The sequence below is a fragment of the Ascaphus truei genome, chromosome 2 (assembly GCF_040206685.1).
Source record: "Ascaphus truei isolate aAscTru1 chromosome 2, aAscTru1.hap1, whole genome shotgun sequence".
Taxonomy (NCBI): domain Eukaryota; kingdom Metazoa; phylum Chordata; class Amphibia; order Anura; family Ascaphidae; genus Ascaphus; species Ascaphus truei.
Window position 1 is genome coordinate 425,642,854 of NC_134484.1, and position 17,724 is coordinate 425,660,577.

General features: G+C 40.8%; 1 protein-coding gene across 4 annotated transcripts in view; it reads left to right on the forward strand.

Moving 5' to 3' along the window:
* SVIL (supervillin) overlaps positions 1-17,724 on the forward strand; it is a 191,890-nt gene that overhangs the window by 21,325 nt on the left and 152,841 nt on the right. Inside the window, exon 2 of one of the 4 annotated variants that reach the window (XM_075587701.1) lies at positions 9,565-9,644. The exons of 2 other annotated variants lie outside the window; for them this stretch is intronic. The gene's annotated coding sequence lies outside the window, so the exon portion shown is untranslated. Of the gene's footprint in view, positions 1-9,564; positions 9,645-10,927; positions 11,037-17,724 lie in introns of those variants that run through there. One more of the 4 variants, XM_075587702.1, reaches the window with a different exon arrangement.

A 17,724-nucleotide genomic window follows, 5' to 3' on the forward strand; every position in this document is an offset into this window, starting at 1 on the left:
GGAATATACATTTTTTTTTTTCTTGACCATTATTTCCATAAGGCCTAAATGGCAAAGCTGTGAAACATACATTTATGGACTAACTGCTTAAAAATGTCTTAAATTTGTTGTTGGTTATTCACTGTGGCTTAATATAGATTTCTTGACTTTTTGGAGACAAATCTTGAGCGACACTTAGTAATGCAGGATTGGATATACTGTAATGTAAAAAAAAGTTTGCGCATACAAGTGCCTCTGAGGCTTTCTTCAATATATTATGACTAAAGACCTATGGAGACAGAATGTTTATTTTAATTTCAAGAGGTTAAACTCTGGCTTTGGAAAGAAAAGCCATAGAGCTGATATATGCGAGATCTGTTTGCAGCCAATTGTAGATCTCTCTATGTTTTGAAGAATAGAACAGCTGCAGGGCATGCGACTGAACGGCATCGGTCTGTGCCTGCCATTGTGCTGGGTATAAACATGTAGCATCATTTTGGATAAAATAGCAGCCTGTTCAAGAGGGATCCAGCATTCCCCAGCTGTTCTGGTCATCTGTCTGCAAGCTTGCCAGCTGCTGCATGCAGGCAGAGGCAACGGTACTTCTTACCACGTGCAGAATAAATGTTTCTAAAGTCAAATATTGAAATTAAGGACAGTCATGGTCTAGTGGTTGACACTTAAGATAGCAGTTCTTTTATTTTAAGGGAGCAGCTCTTCAATTCAGACGGAATGAACGTGGGCTGAGTTCTTATGAAGTCATGTAATCCGTATCTAGACACGGTACACCAGTTCTCCCAGAGCGGACTTCCAAGTCGTGAAGTTAAATTGCTGAAGATGTTTAAGCAGATTTACATTATGTGCAGCAGTCCTACATTTTGTTTTTATAGAACCGTTGCCATATTTAATCACTCGAGTCACTTAATGCAGAATCTATAAATGGGACACGCGCCACACTGTTTCGCTTGTCTGGTGATATTTTGCTGAAACCTTGCAAAGACTAATTTCATTATCTGATATTAGTTCTTTCCCAGCATAATAACAGGGAGTTCGGAGCTGGACTGCGCTATTCTTAGGTCCAGAGACCCCCTAGTTCCTGAAATGCTTAACGGTTTAGTTGTTGGCGTTCTTCCTACGTACAGAGTTCAATGTGACTGCCAAATGTAATGGGACATTCAGTCACGCCCCTTTTGCCACAACCACATCACCACTGGCATTCGGCTGCAGATGGGACCTCTGCCGCCGCCACTGGAATCCCGCCTCTGGCCGCTTCTAAAGTAAATTTTATTACTGTTTAGGGTAGGCGGTTAATTTTGAGTAATGAGTAATGTGTATGAGCCTATGGGGCTCTAGCTGTGCTATGACGTCTGTTTTCCCCTCCTATGGGGACTATTTAAACTACACCTATTGCACCATATCCTTACACCCCTGAAGAAGTCCGTTAACCCGGATGAAATGCTTAGGGTTATTGCATGCGCCGTGACCCGTGAAGTCATCCAGATCCTCTGCTGTGCCGTCAGCTCGTTTCCCTGTGTCACCCCGCAGTAAGACATCGTGCTGACGCTGACAAAGAAGCCAGGCAAATTCCTACCTTGCTATTGGAGGAGTGACGAGAAGGTCCGTGACGTCAGACGCCGCTCGAATGCAGAAGTGAGAGACACGAGTGGAGCTGAGTAGAGCCAAGCAGAGCTGCGTCGTTTAGAACCCAGAGTGGTTAAACCACTGTTTTTATTCTTGGAGCATGTGAGTGGACTGTAGCTCCTTGCTCTAGTTTTGTTTGTTCATTAAACTGTGTTGCACTATATTTTTTTATTTTCTTTCCAACATTTACTACCTGATTTCCTGTGAAAAACCTTTTCCACATGTGAGAGGAGTCCCTGCGCTTTGTGTACCACTCCAGAGGTTAATTTTAAGGGCTTGGGGTAGGGGATTTAGGCACTTACCTTAGAGGCTAAGTGGCCGGCAGCAGGGTGATCACAGTGACTTGCCTTGACCGGGCTCATGTGAAGCCACAACTACATCCATTGCAGCTTCCTATTAGAAGGCAGCTTAAATGTCCAGGGAGGATCATGGTAACTGCAAGTTATCTCTGGAACCAGAGCATTTGTGGAGATTAAAAATAGCATGATTTGGCCTTCGCTCCCCCTCCTCCCCTCCTTTTCTTCTCTCTTCCTTTTGTCTGTCGTGTGACACCTTAAACTAGAAAATGTTAAGTGGAACGCATACACTATGAAGTATGTCAATGCTATTGTACAGCTGTGGTCCGCTCCCATATTGTTTGCTCCCTTTTTATATTTCTCTACAACAAAATCTGTAAAATAGTTGAAAAAAATACGTAAAATGGAGCGTTTCGACTCCAACGGGTCGCCTGATTTGAATGCTTTTAAAGTAAATATGAGAACCAGTAAACCGAGCAAGACATAGTGGCGAGAGTTTGTAAACCCCCTTAGGATTTTCACACTTCAAACCTAAAATGTTATTAGATCTTAATCTAAGGGCTAATAATTATATAAAGATAAACGGATTAAACAAATGACACAAAACAAATCTCTTTTTTTTTTTTTTTTTTCCAACATTGATTTATCCACAAATGATTCCACATTCAATATCCATGTGTGAAAACGTATGTGAACCTTTAGGTTCAGTACCTGGTGGCACCGCCTTGAACACAGCAATAACTTCAACTAAGCATTTCCTGTAACTGCTGGTCAGTCTCTCACATCGGATTTGAGGAATTTTGGCCCATTCCTCCTTACAACTCGGTGACATTCGAGGGCTTCCGTTCATGGACTGCTCACTTCAGGTCCTGCCAGAACAGTTTGATGTGGTTTAGTTGCGTACGTTGCCATTCTAAAACGCGGATTTTCTTCTTCTGCGGCCATTCTTTTGTAGATCTGCTTGTGTGTTTAGGATCATTGTATTGCTGCATCACCCACTTTCGGTTCCGCTTCTGATCACGGACGGATGGTCTGACATTGTCCTCTGGAATCTTCTGATACAATGCAGAATTCATGGTTGTCAATGATGGCAAGCCGTCCAGATCCTGGGGCAGCAAAGGAGGCCCAACCAATCGCACTCCCACCACCATGCTTGATTGTTGGGATGAGGTTCTTCTGTTCGAATGCAGTGTTTAGTGAAAACCAAACATAACATTTCTCATGGAGGCCAAAAAGTTCTACTTTTTGACTTGTCTGTCCAGAGAACATTGTTACTGAAGTCTTGTGGATCACCTTTGCTCTTGGGTGAATTTCAGACCTACAGCAATGTTCTTTTTAGAGAGCAGTGGTTTCCTCCTGGCTATGCTTCCATGAACACCATTTTTGTTCAGTCTATTTCTGATAGTTGTCATGAATACTCACATTAGCCAAGAGGAGAGTGGCTTGCAGATCCTTGGATGTTCCTCCTGGGGTTCTTTGTGACTTCCTGTATGATTTGCCGGTTTGTTCTTGGAGAGACTTTGGTAGGACAACCGCTCCTGGTAGATTAACTGTGGTCTTGAACTTTCTCAATTTGTCTGACTGTGGATTGGTGGAGCCACAAATCCTTATGGTTTTGTAACCCTTTCTAAACTGATGAGCATCAATAACTGCTTTTCTGAGGTCCTCTGATTTTCTTTTGATAGTGAATGCAGTGTTTCCACACACCTGTATGGAACACACAGTTTCTGATCTTGATATAGGGTGGGGCCTCACAAACTCACCGTTGACGATTTATCTAATTATTTAAACACCTGATTCTAATTATTCCCTTTAATTTAGCTGATAAAAGCAGGGTTTAACTTACTTTTGCACATAACCTGACTCTTGATTATTATTTGTCTAATACATATATCATTTTGTTTCAAAAGACATGGAATTGGTTAATATAAACCTTATTTGGCTATTTAAGATAAGACTGGGTTTGATTCATGAAAATCATCATGGGAAAACTATGGAATTTCTGTAATGATCATTGGGGTTCACAAACTTTTTTTTTTTTCTCGTCGCTGTATGTGGGATCAGCACAGTTCATCTAGAGAGGACAAATTAAAGAAAACCGGTTTGTCCATGTTGGGTCTTGCCTATCCTGTTTTCTTCATGTTGGGTTAATTTTGTACATTCATATTTCCCACGTTGTGTGCACAGCACTAATCCTTTGCAAACTATTGCATTTTTTTTCTTGACTTTTCTTGTATAATCATCCACGGGATACAGTGGGTTTCTGTTTCTCAGATTTTCAAACAGACAACTTTCCTTTTTAAAGTGGCAATCCAAACTGGCGGATTTAAAAAAAAAATTACATCATGGAAGCGGGATATCTCCTGAGCTGAATCCCATTAATTTCAGTTACGGGGACCCCTTGCTTCCGAAGATACTTGCTTCTGAATTAGGTGCCGGATAGCTGCTCTCCTGGGTTGCCAGGATTCACCCTGAAAGTTTTCGTGCCTTGCGAGCGAATAGGAAGCAGTGACGTCATCGCTGCTTCCTATTGCCCTATGTGGCATGGGAGCTTTAAACTTTAAAGCCCTGCTTACTCAGCTGGAGCAACTACCGGCACCTACTTCCAGAGACCAGTATCTCTGGTAGCTGCGGGTCCCTGTAGCGGAAATTAAAGGTGTTCAGCTCTGGAGACCCCATGCTTTAATGCTATATAAAATGAAAAATGTGCCATCTTGAATTGCTTCTTTAAAGTCACTTGTGTTTTAAAACTGTTCCCTTTTATTTTTCTCTACAAGGCTACCATTCAATAATCTGTGAGCCCATCGCTTGGGAAGATGTATCTTCCATTTAAGTGAATGATGCTGACATTTTCCCAAGCAAGAGAACATGGCTTCATACATAGCATTGCCTAGAGCGAAAAGCACAGCAAATATTACTATACAGTATGTAGTGCCTATTGTTTTAGTTGTGGGTTAATTAGGGGTTCTTGCCCAATTGAGGAGACTGCTGCAGTTCAAAAGTTGGATTGATTTGTGATTGAGTTGTTTTTATAAAGTTATTTTTTTTTTTTAAAATCGCTATTTTAAAAAATTGTAACAATCCCCAAAAATGCGAGCTGAGTATTTATTTTTCAAACCATCCCTCATAACATGATTTTTTATTTTTTATTTTTATTTGAGTAAGGCTTCAATTAGTTAACTAAATGGTTAACAAGTGAAAAACTAAAGTGAGATTGCTGATCCTCCCAAACAAATGAACTAAGATCCCAAACTAAATCAACAGTCAAGGTTCTCTTTCCCAACTAACCTATCATCTGATCTGTGGAATAGACGGCAACAGCCCCTTTTTATTCACTTTTTTTTTTTTTTTTTTTGTCTTGCATGCACATTTGTGGTTTAAAAAATAAATAATTGTTTATACTGGTTTTTAAACCTATGGAGATTAACCTTTTCAGATGTTTGTTTGATTACAACAATGTTGAAATTAACACTGTCCCATCCTTATTCTCTTTACTGTTCCTCTGACTGGGATTACACCCCAGTTTAGAGTGTCCCCCCCCCCCCCCCAAAAAAAAATATATGTATGTTTTTAGCCTCATAGTTATAACATTAGTTCTTGAAGCCAATTACATTGTTGCCATTCAAAAATATTGTGTAAACCAGCAAAGTATCATTGGCCTTTAGCAGGTAGCTGACACCCAGGGGTTTTCCACTCCAAGTCAGTCACATGGCTGTCTTTAGACATTCTAAAGAAGCATGACCTGCACTTTGCGTTTTGACTAGAGATGGGTGAATTGTTTTGACTAATTTGGATTGGCCGGTTCCTTTTGGTCCTCTGGTTTCAGCAGATCCACCTCCAAAAAGGGAGGATCGTTCTTTGCGGATTTTATTATTATTATTATTATTATTACCAATATATTTCGCAACCCGGGGACTGATTTGTAGAATCCAATCCACGTATTCCTCCGTCCATTGGTGGATTCTTAAGAATTCGCAAAAGAATCGCTGAATCTGCAGATTTGGTTTCTACAAATCCGTCCACGGGTTGTCTCCAATAGCTATTTTTTATTTTATGTATTTTTTTTTTTTAATGAATCTGCGCAGATTAAAACCGATCAAATCAGTTTGTGGATTTTAAACCGCAAAACTGATTTTGGGGGAAACTAATTTGGGGCGGATTCGTCCATCTGTGACACCATCCCATGATCTTGTAAGGTCTCGGCGTTCTGAGAGGAGCAGCCACTATGCCTTTTAAAGCCCTATGGACATTACACAATCAGATATAGCAGATATGCTGCTATTTCCCTTGTTGAAATCCGTGCACATGTAACAAGTAGGTTGTCTGGAAACGAAATCAAAGATTTTCCAAATGTGGTTGGATGTTGTCTTTAGCGAAGTGAACATTTCCCATGGACAAGTTGGTCCCAGGTTTCCTTCCTTATACAGGATGTTTCATGACGGGAATCTGATTATTTCCCCTTTTAGACTTTGCTGTTACGCTTGAACTTCATATACAAGAAAAAATATGCAGTAACTGTGAATTATCAGAATTATTGACTGGTGTAAAACCTTTTCCCCTACGACAGGGCTGCGCCCCATTTAACTTTGTGCCAGCATCAAATGACGCTGCGGGTCATGTGACGTCATTTGACGCCGCGTTGCCTGAAGCCGGCTTAATTGCGATAAGTGAGTTAGAGGCCTCGCGCGCTCCCCAGCATGTAATTTAAATGCCTTGTGGAAGAGCGTGAGGACTCTGCAACTGCTGCACCCCCCCTTCTACTCCCCCCCCCACAAAAAAAAGAAAATCTTGTGCACCACTGCTCTAAGACACTGATATTACAGTGGTATAAAAGTACGTTTCTCATAATAAATTACCGATTTCGAAAGAGAGATCAGTTAGATGCCCTTTCATGCCGGTTAATAACCATATTTTCAATTTGAAGTTTTCTTGGGCCCTAAGTCTGCAGTAAAAGGAAACTGGAAGGGAAACGGCGCTACTGCGCATGTCCGGAAAAACGCTCCCAGAGTAATCTTCAAACAACTTTATTGAACACACACGGGGCTACACCAGCATCTCCCCCTCTACGCGTTTCACCCTTTCACATAGGGCTTCGTCTCCGAGACGAAGCCCTATGTGAAAGGGTGAAACGCGTAGAGGGGGAGATGCTGGTGTAGCCCCGTGTGTGTTCAATAAAGTTGTTTGAAGATTACTCTGGGAGCGTTTTTCCGGACATGCGCAGTAGCGCCGTTTCCCTTCCAGTTTCCAGTTACCTTTTGACGGCGGCACGCAGGAGCCAACGAGGAGAGTGGGCCCTAAACCGGAGGACAGCAGGTGAAGTATCATACCCCTCTCCCTGCACCGGTTACTTCTGTGGCCTGGCATAACTCCCTCGTATGGCTCCAGTGTCTGAAGCATCCAGACCTGGTTAACTACACTGATGCGCACGACAGACCCATTGGTTCTTGCCCTAAGTCTGCAGTAGCTTGTTTACATTGGGACGTCCATTGTCTATTCTCACATGCTCAACCCCACCAAGTAGCACAGCACGTGGTTTTTATTTTTTATAGCATACCATAAACTTTATAGAAACTGAAATGATCCTATCTGTCTCTGAGTCTCTTTGAAGTCATGATGTCAAAGTGGGAGAGGCATAAGGATCTTTCCTGTATGTGCTTCGGCTTTTTTTTTTTAGGAATAAAATGTCTCTGATTTTAAAATAACTAAGCAGAGAGAAAAAGAATACAGATCAGAAAACCGAGAATCTCATAATATAGTGAGGAAATGATAAAGAAAATAAAATAAAAATTAAATATGCAGCCTGAATTGCACTTTTTGTTTAATATAAATCTTCACATGCTATATTTTTAAAAGGAGCAGAAGAGGAAGAAACTGGTGCATTAAATATGAACGGCGTAACGTTTTGGTTTTCTCTAGTGTACCTTAGGCACTTTTTACATAAAAATAAATAAATACAATAAGTAGATTTCAATTAAAATAGAATTTTGTTACCACAAGTATGATTGCACCTGAAATACTTGATTTATTCCAGTGTCCCTATCAGAACTGGACATCTTGCAATCTCCGCTGTATTACGATGTCACATGGTAACAGCATTCTGTATTTTTTTGTCCTATTTTCCAGCCATTGGGTGTCACCCTTAGAATGCTGCATTTCTTTACACGGCCACACTGATTGATTGAATTACCAGGCAAACACACAGAATTCAAAGTTCAGATTGCCCTAGTCCATGCAAAGTCTAATACTGGGAAAAAATGTATATTGATCTCTTAATGATGGTAGTGGTTGTACTATACTTAGCTCCCATAAAGACCGTTACGTAACCATAAGCATTGTTCTTCTGACCGTTCTAACTGAAATTACTTGTAGCAAATATCCAGTAAACGCCACATGCTTCTCCCATACTTAAAGACCACATAGTATGGAGCCATATCTTTATTTTTATTTATTTTAAACCAAGAAGTAATAAATCAAAATCATGACAGCTGAGGGCGTCAACGGGAACCGTGCAAGTTTGACAAATGTTCGGTACAGTATGTCAGGGAACAGGTTTTTGCAGGTGGCACCTCCCACACTCCTATCTAGCCCCAAGAAAAGTATGGATTTAAATGTGTTGTAGTTTTACTATGATTTTATCTTTAAAATACATAAACCTTTTTTTGTTTATTTCATGCACAGTGCAGCCTTTGGTTGCAAAATGGAGACGAAAATTGTGGCTGCAATGCTTGTAGTTCAATCTCAATCATTTGTGTTTTTAATCGGTGTGTATAAATTTCACTAGGCAACAGGAAAACTCTACACATTAGAATACCTGTAGCACACTCCTGATTTTCATTCCTGGCAAAGATTATGAGCCATTCTGTTACATTTTGGTAATTTCAAAACTAAATGGGTGCAACCTATTTATTCATTTATTTAATGTTTAAATACAGATTTTAATATAAAAGATCACCCTTGCAGTCTTTGTCAACAACAATCCCTACTTTTCGATTGACTGTCTGAAATTGCTCTTGATCAGAGATAGAACAAGATGAGTCCTGGGTTGCTGTGTGAAACACTCCTGGGTATTCTTCATAAATACAGTACATGCATTATCAGATGAAAGAAAAAAAGGACATCCACCAGCAATGGGTTTCTCGACCCCCCCCCCCCCCTCCACTCTTGAGGTTTTTTTTCTTCTTCTTTAATAAAGGGTCTCATAAAGCGGTGGTGCTAAATGCCATTCCTCAAGGTCCACCCCACTACAGGTCATGTTTTCAGGATATCCCAGATTCAGCACAGGTGACTTGGTCTTTGACTGAGCTACTGATTTGAGTTACCTGTGCTGCTGCAGGGATATCCTTAAAACCTGACCTGCTGGGAGGAGAGGGGGGGGGTGTTTTGAGGACTGGAGTTGAGCACCACTGTCCTAAAGTAGACCTAATTTTACAGTGATTTGTGACTGGTTTAAACTGGTCTCTTTTCAATGGCCAGTGGTGAGACCCAGTGATACATTAGAACCACGAGGAAGTAATTACATAAATCTAAAGTTAAAGTCTAGAAAAAGGCTAGAAAAGGTATTTTTTGGTTTAAACAACTGCTCTAGTTGATTTCATTGACCTTAGTCTGTGTATGGGCCAAGAAAAACAAGAAGTTTTTGTTTTTTCAGATGTCGTTTGTTATGCTTAATCTCTCTACACTTGACGACTCCCTCCAGAGTTTATCTCCACCCCATCTCGTTACCTAAGGGTAGGTTTCCTTGGGATGTTTCCTTATCCCTGTGCTGACACATTACACTTGAAGACACGTACTGTAAGTTTCAAAAGCTCTGTACACTTGAATTTCTGAAGAACTCATTTTGGTCTGCTGTAATCTCGCAAACCTACCCAAACTGTTTTCCATATGTTGTATAACAAAAGATATAGGGTGCAGACTAGCTAATTTTCAAGTACTCAAAATCTTATAAAGCTATTTCCGGCTAAAGTTCACTGCCTGTGTTTTTTATGTACATTGTCCAATGGGCGCCTTCACCAAATGAGAAGAAAGTGAAAAAGGAAATCGGCTTCTGTGGAAATATGCAATTTCATCTTCTTCCTGGTATTAACTACATTTTTATTATCACATTTCTGAGTGAGGCATTTGCTCTGTTTCCTGTTTATGCTATTGGTGTATTTGAATCAAATGTTGCATTAAACGTCAGCACTTCTACAGATGGATGCGTTGTATTATTATAGATTTATTGCGCGATCCGGAACTTTATTTCCCCACCTGTTGGGTCGTAGTTTTATGTATGAATGGGCAGGAAGCCTGTGTGATCTTGGGAATATAAATAGTTTATACTGCCTTAATCTCTTTGATTACGCTTTGCAGACCTCTTTCTCCACCCCCCCCCCCTCTCTCTCTTGCAGTGAAGGGGAGAAGGGTACAAACTCAATGTGAAGCATACAGACCGTATCAGAAAAATTGGGTAGAGCAGTTTTATAAGCACATTTATAGGTTTAGGACAATGATTTTCTGTGACTTCTGTGTAATCCTAGGGTCCCCTTTTAAGTGAGCAAGGCGGTTTTAGGCTATGCTTATAGTGCCGGCGACGCGACGGTCGCTGGAAAATCAAATAGAGATGACTTCCAGCAATCGCGACCAACCCGTCGCGCTTACTATAAGCGCACGCGACGGCGACAATACATTTGTTTTGCCGTGGCGTCACTGTCGCAGGCACTATCGGGGCAGCCTTAATGGGTAATGTGTAATTTTGTAGTCCCTGAATCGCCACATATTTATAGTGGCACAAGGAAAAACATCAGCCGAGGGTAGCAGGGGAATGTCGGGGTGGTTTGAGAAAATGTGGTGAATGGCGTTTAGTTTTAAAAACCCAACTTTGATTAACAAGATAGGTGATGGCTCAAGTAAAATGATGAGCGGTGGCACGTCACACCACGTCTAATTTTAGATTTGATTAACAGTTTCTCTGACAGAGACAGGTGCCATATTGCAGGGTTATGAGCTGTCTGCAACCAAGTGGTTAACCCAGGGGCTCTCCAGTCCTCGAGGACCGCCCCTCCACCCCCCTCCCCAACAGGTCCAGTTCTCAGGATATCCCTGCTTCAGCACCGGTGGCTCAGAGGAAGACGTGTGACAATTGTATGTAGTCTCAAACCCACATTGACTGAAGGGCTTTCAGTCCGTCAACATGAAGGAATTAATCCGTCATCGTAGTGGTGTGCTGTAGACACAGACTAGGTTAAAAGTAGTTTGTAGTAATGTGGACGTGAGCTTGTTACTAATTGGCTGGGACAGTTCTTAGAAGGACAGGTTAACTTAAGGTTAATTGTGCACTCCGTGCCTTGATCTGTGGCTTTTGTTATGCACTCCTTTTTCTATTTGGAGAAATACAAATTTACCCATATCTTTAGCTGGAAATGTCAAAAATGACCAGCATGTTAAAGGTGCCATATTCTCAGTCCCTTGGTTTTTCTTGCCCCAATCACGGCGTCCCCAGAGCAAGAACCACTGTTTTAATTGCCAGGATACCACATGAGAATTATGCTGAAAACAGTGGCTGCTGTCGGTGACGTGCACGTCAATGAGGGGAACATTGTTACCTCCCACGAGGTTCCCTTACGTGATTGCTTGCTGTGGTTGTCCCGCTTTGCACTGGCTGAACACCTTGTGGGCCAGGAGAGATCTCCAACCTTAGGCACGATTATCTAATTTGGAAACACTGTATTATAAATCGCCTCTCACTGCTGCGCTTGGAATTTTCTTTGCTTCTATATAGGGCACTAATAAAAGCATGGTGGTTGTGTTGCACATTGGCTTTGCTAGCTTAGGTCTAAAAGCATTATTTAATTAAACTATGAAATAAACATTAAATGGTTAGTGCAATATTACATGAAAATTGTGCAGTGAAGTGCAACTCCTACATTTCTTGCTAGGTGGGGCCACATTCATTTTGTAAGAGTATGTATGGTGCATCTTGAGAAAACGTCAAGGTCATGTACTTGGTACTTAGATGCAAACCCTCCTATGAGCACCAAAGTGTACTAATGCCATTTACATGTTAAAGGGATTACATCAGGGGCCTTTTTAACAAAATCTGACACCTGAGTACATTTTGAAATAACATTTTTTTTTTTTTATAGGTTTTTTATGTAAACTGGGTAACATGGGACTTTGAAGGAGTGTAATTTATTGTGGCTTCTCCCATTTTCTCTGTCATGGTGTTTAGGGTGTGTTTGCACACCTAGAATCCCGTTATTTTCAGCCTCTCTGTTAAGGACCTGTGGGATAAGGGTAAAGAAAGCCCTTGATTGAACAAATACACCCCTCCACACCCTAATAAGAGGACTTTAAAAAAATCAACTTCAAATTAATTTCCAAACAAACAATACCTCTGTATGAGCTTACTGGGAAAGTGTGTTTTATTTGCTCTTCCAAACCAGTAACCCATATGCTGCCCTTATGTTGTGGCAGGGAAAGGGCTCACTGGGGAACTTAAACACAAAGAGATGCAAGCCTGTGCATCCGGAGTAAAGTTTAGTTTAGTTTTCTGATACAGATTACTGGCATTACTAGTCTGTGACCCAATTAAATAAATAAATCCATTCATGACCTAACTGATTGAGCCTCTTGTGCTGAAGCAAGGATATCCTTAAAACCTAACCTTGCGGAGGGGGTGGTTGGGGGGGGGGGACAGTACTAGAGTTGCGCGCCCCTGGAATAAGGGACCCTTATCTATGCCATGTGACCGTACGCACTAGCGGTTCTAAGAACCCATTGTCGACATAACCTGCGTATGAAGAATCAGATTATACCTTCCTTTGACATGCAGATAGCATATTTACTAATTTACCACTTAATTAGCGTTTGTTAAATGGCTGACTCTGATTTGCATCTTACTAGAGATGCTATAACTCTTACGTGTGCATCATTGTGATTTTGTGGATGGTGAAACTTTGCTCATATTTAAGAAACTACATGTCAAAGACTCTGATTTGGTAAGGCTTCATTTCGAATACCACATGTAAGCTCTTTAGTGCAATTACCATTGATGCTATAACATTCTATGTCCAGCACTTCCGTCAGAATGTCTGCTGCGTTCACAAATCTGTCCTAGCGCATTATAGGGATAGTGAGGCTGCTTGTCCTCCATGCTGACATGCCCAGCTGCCACAATGTTGTCCTTCCCCCTACAGTATTTTGCACTTTTAGAAGAATAATGCAGAGAAGTGTTTTGTTTCATGCTGCTCATCTACAGTATGACCTGCTCTGCTGCTTCAGATCTATATTCACGGTTTGTTCCTTACTTACAGTAGCAGTGCAAGGAAGTCCCGACCCTTTTAATATTTGGTGCTTTTTCAGACTTTGGTGCATGCTCCTGCCCAAGCAGAGGAGTTAGATGTGTCCTTATTTGGTTGGTTGTTAAAGAGCTTGGAAATCCCCTACAGTAATATTTGATTTTCCTTCAATAAGTTTCCAACCCCATGTTTTGCAGACTGCAAAAGCATGCGGGATTGTGTTCTTATAATACAGGAGCACGCTGTCCTTTTAGATGGACAGATCTATATATATATATATTATCAAATATTCTACAGTACTATTTTTTTGGGGGGGGAGGGACCGAACAGTTGTGCATGTTCATCAAACTGGTTATAAATTAGCACTGAACTACAGCTCCTGATATACTGTAACTTTTCCATAAATTATGCTATTGAATACAAAATATACACGGTTTTTGTAGAAAACCGATCTTTCTGGTTTTACAGCTTTGGGGGAGGGGGGAAGCATTTAGAACAAGCAATGTAAAGCCTATTAAAGCAACAAAATGTGAAATCGTTTATTCAACTCTTGATGCAGACCTGCACAACTTACGGGCCGCATACGGTCCGCCCGAACTCTCTGTGCGGCCCGCGACGACTTTGGGGAGTAATATTCATTCATGCACCCTAAGCATGTCCTACTTTTTTTTTTTTTTTTTTTAATGAAGATATCCTTAATCTCTAGATTCTGAGATTACCCAGGTAACCTTTAGACTGCCCTGACCACTGGGGGGCACACCATTTTAACCTCCCCGGCCCTTAATGTTTGAAATGTTTTTTTTCTCTTCTGAACGGAGCATCGTTGCATAAATAAACTGCATTGGAAAGCACACGTTCTCTTGAAGTACAAAAAGTCAGTCAGCGTGGCTTAGCGGCTCTGTCGGTGTCTCGGTATGTGTCTGTGTGACATGGTGACGCAGACACACAACAGACACACTCGTCCCTCCCCATGCCACAGTGCATATTGAGTGCATGGGTTGGCCTGGAGCGCTCCGCCTCGCTCCCGTCCCTAACCCTTACACGGCTGTGCCTCCTGATGTATTCCCTGCACCTCTCACTGAGTGACGCAGTGGTGACTTAACCGGTCAGTCTTCGCCGCAGCTGGTCACAGCGTACTTTATTCGGCTTTGATATCATGTTGGTGAAACAGGATTAGCGACGTAGGAGGACAGGTCAGTCAACGCAGGCAAGAGGAGAAACCTTTTAGCTGACTGTGCACCACGGATTTTCCCTCCCCGGTACCATACAATTTTGCAGACGCACCAACATTGAAGAGTCACAGGAAAGTTAAAGTAGTTGGTTTGTTTCCAAACTTGGTCAAAGGAGGGTCGGATAAATGATGGTTCATGTGCTCTTAAGATATTTTTGTCTGCATCAGGAAGGATGCTCCTTTCAAATTCTTTCTCGTTTTACTGCTTATTGTGCATCACTAATTGATTTTTCTAAAGAAGTCACTTAAATATTTAAACTTATTTTAAGGTCTAGGCATACTCTTAACGTATGTGTATATGCATATGCACTCAAGTGTAATCAAACACTGTGTGCTGATGTGTAAGTGGTATGTGATCAGACATACAGAATTGGTCTTTATAGTTCCAATACACCTGTATCCCAGCCACGTTTGTCCTGTATCTTTAAGGCTCAGTTTACCTTCATGTAGTGCATTAAGCAGTTAAAGTAAGTTAACAGATACTTACTTATTGATAGAATGAACGCCTGCGCAATTGAAGCTGTGAAGAAATGCAAACACTGCGTCGATCTGGTACTGACGTTTTCAATCTTAGAAGCACATTGGCCTTTTTATACCTAACCTGGCTAAATCTGTATATTTTACATGTGCGAGGTCAATGTAAACAATTTGGAAAGTACAGTCTATCTTCTGATGCTGCAGAAGTAGATAATCGCCTTTGATTTGAATGGTGCATTCATTTATTTGAACGGTGGAATTTAATTTTTGGAAGATCAAAATCACTCACTTATTATCTATCTTGAAATTTTCAATACATGGAGTTGAATATTAAACAAAATGTAAAGGTCGGTTATCAAAAAAGTATATTGATTGGGAATTTCTGTGGTTCTTGCATACTGGATGATGGTTCTTATCGCTTACCTCGGCTCGGTGGTTTCCAAACGCCTCCCTGGAGAATCCCAGTTTCCCCATATTCTAGGAATAACCAACTGATTAACAAAGGTGACTTTGCACAACAAATGATAAATTCACATGTAAACTATATACGCAAAAAAAACAACAACACGTTTTGGAGTCCTTTTTGGCATAGGATTGAAAAACACTCCCTTTTGCCCACCATTCCATGCCCTCAAACATAAAGGTCTTCATTGCTCTCACATGGTTCTATAAAAGGATGGTAGAGAATCTAAGACGAATGGAGAAGGGGGGCAATTGGTTTCAATAAAGCAACAAGTATGTATGTGTGTCTAACATGGGAAGGAGTAAAATGGCAGAAATGCTTATGCAAGGAGTGGGAAGGGGGACACATTAACAAATGCACATCTCTCTAGTTTTGTGCTGCCCTTGGCTCTGAATCCCAAGTATTAGTGTTGCAGCTCAATGGCCAATATTCATTTAAGGGTGTTGAGCTTTTGCACACCCCACTCACATCCCAAATTAATGGGATTTAAAACCTGCCAAAGCTTGGCACTGTTTAGTGAATATGAGCCCAAGAGAACTGGCACTAAAGCAGCTACAGAGACCTGTAAATATTCTTGATCTTCATGATCTGCTTTTTAATGTTCTCATGGAGCCTTGCACATGATTTGGGGCCTTTAATATATTGTTAACCATGATCACTGTTGTGTAAAACACAAAACTTGCTTGTTTGCATATACTTTGGTTGCCTGTGGCCCTGTTTCTGCTCAGGTCTTCTGAGGACAGACTTGAGAACCCCTGAACATCTGCTTGACAAGTAACACTAACCTTACCATAAGCAGTTTCTGAGTTGCTGGTATATTATAATTACATGCAGCTGTTCTAAGTTGACACTTTCTGTTGTCTTTATGTAGGATGTTTTTCATCGACTTTGTGTTTCAACATTTCTTATTGCGCTTGAGGTCAATTGGTTCAATTTATTTCCCTACGAAATCTGAACTCCTGTCAATCCTGCCTGTGCGACAACACTTCATGTTCCCAGCGCACTTAAAAATGGAAGTGCTGTTTAAAAGTAATTTGGGGTGTGGTTGTAAATTCTCCCGTATTGCTTTTCAGGAATAGTTGAACATTGATGGGTCTCTCCAAAAATACAGTTGCTGACCCTCACAAAAATATATCCCTCCCACACAAACCTGTATTAGGTCTCGTATATTTACTTACATGGTATACAGTTACATACTACATGAGGTGGAAAAAAGACATATGTCCAAGTTCAACTTATGTTAAATTTAGAAGACGGATACTTATCCTATTTTTGTATTTACAGTATTTTGATCCAAGGGAAGGCAAACTAAAACCCCCAGTGAAACATTATGCAATTATGTCTCAAATGGGGAAACCATTATTTCCTTTTGACTCAATAATGGCAATCAGATTACTCCCTGGATCAACATCCTACCCATGTTTGCTTATTTGGTATATCCCTGTATACCTTCCCTTTCTAAAAGATGTCCAACCTTTTTTTGAAGGTATCGTATCTGCCATCAGTCTCCATGGGTAATGAATTCCACAAGGAATCTCCTTCCTTAAGGAGAAGAACATTTTGTAAAAGTGTGTGTGTGTGTGTGTGTGTGTGTGTGTGTGTGTGTGTGTATTAGGAACTTCATTTTGTTGAGGCGGGCTTTAAAACTTGAGAGGGCTCAGCTGATCTCCACTTTGCTTCTCCAAACTTCAAATACATGCTCAAGGAAAGAGAACATGCTGATTTGTATTGTATGCATAAGCTATAACTGATGTTGCTGCTCATGTTTTTTCTTTTCTTGCTGTATTGCATTTTGTGTGGGAGCACATCTTTTGAGATTACATTAATTTGTCTGCTTCTTTTGTAATAGTGTATGATGAGAACCCATTAATCACCGCTTTACTAACCCCTTTAACAGTGAAGGGTTATAAAAGGATAGTTGCAAAGTCCTTTTTTGTGAAGCCCATTGTCAGAAAATCGTTACTAAAGTGTCGTTCAAGAAATACTCTTACCCAGTTCGAGATGTATATAAATTCTGATGGGAAAAAAAACATGCAGTATTTGAAACATGAAATAATGCAAAAAATGGCCCAACTATTATGAAGGGGCCGAGCGACCTTGTTCAGGCTGCCCGGGGAGGATGCAGTCAGCGGTGGAAGGGAGATGGGCATCCTAAATAGGATGGCAGCTCTGCTCCCAAATATAATTAATGGGAAACACCTGGTTCTATTTTTTTTAAAATTAGGTTCTAACTTTTACTAATCAGTCACTTATTGTGCCTTTTTATCCTTTTTTAATGGCTTCGTTATCTACTTACCAAGAAGTAAATGTGAAACTTTGTATATATGGGGGGGGGGGGTTAAACTCTCTCAATTTTTTTAA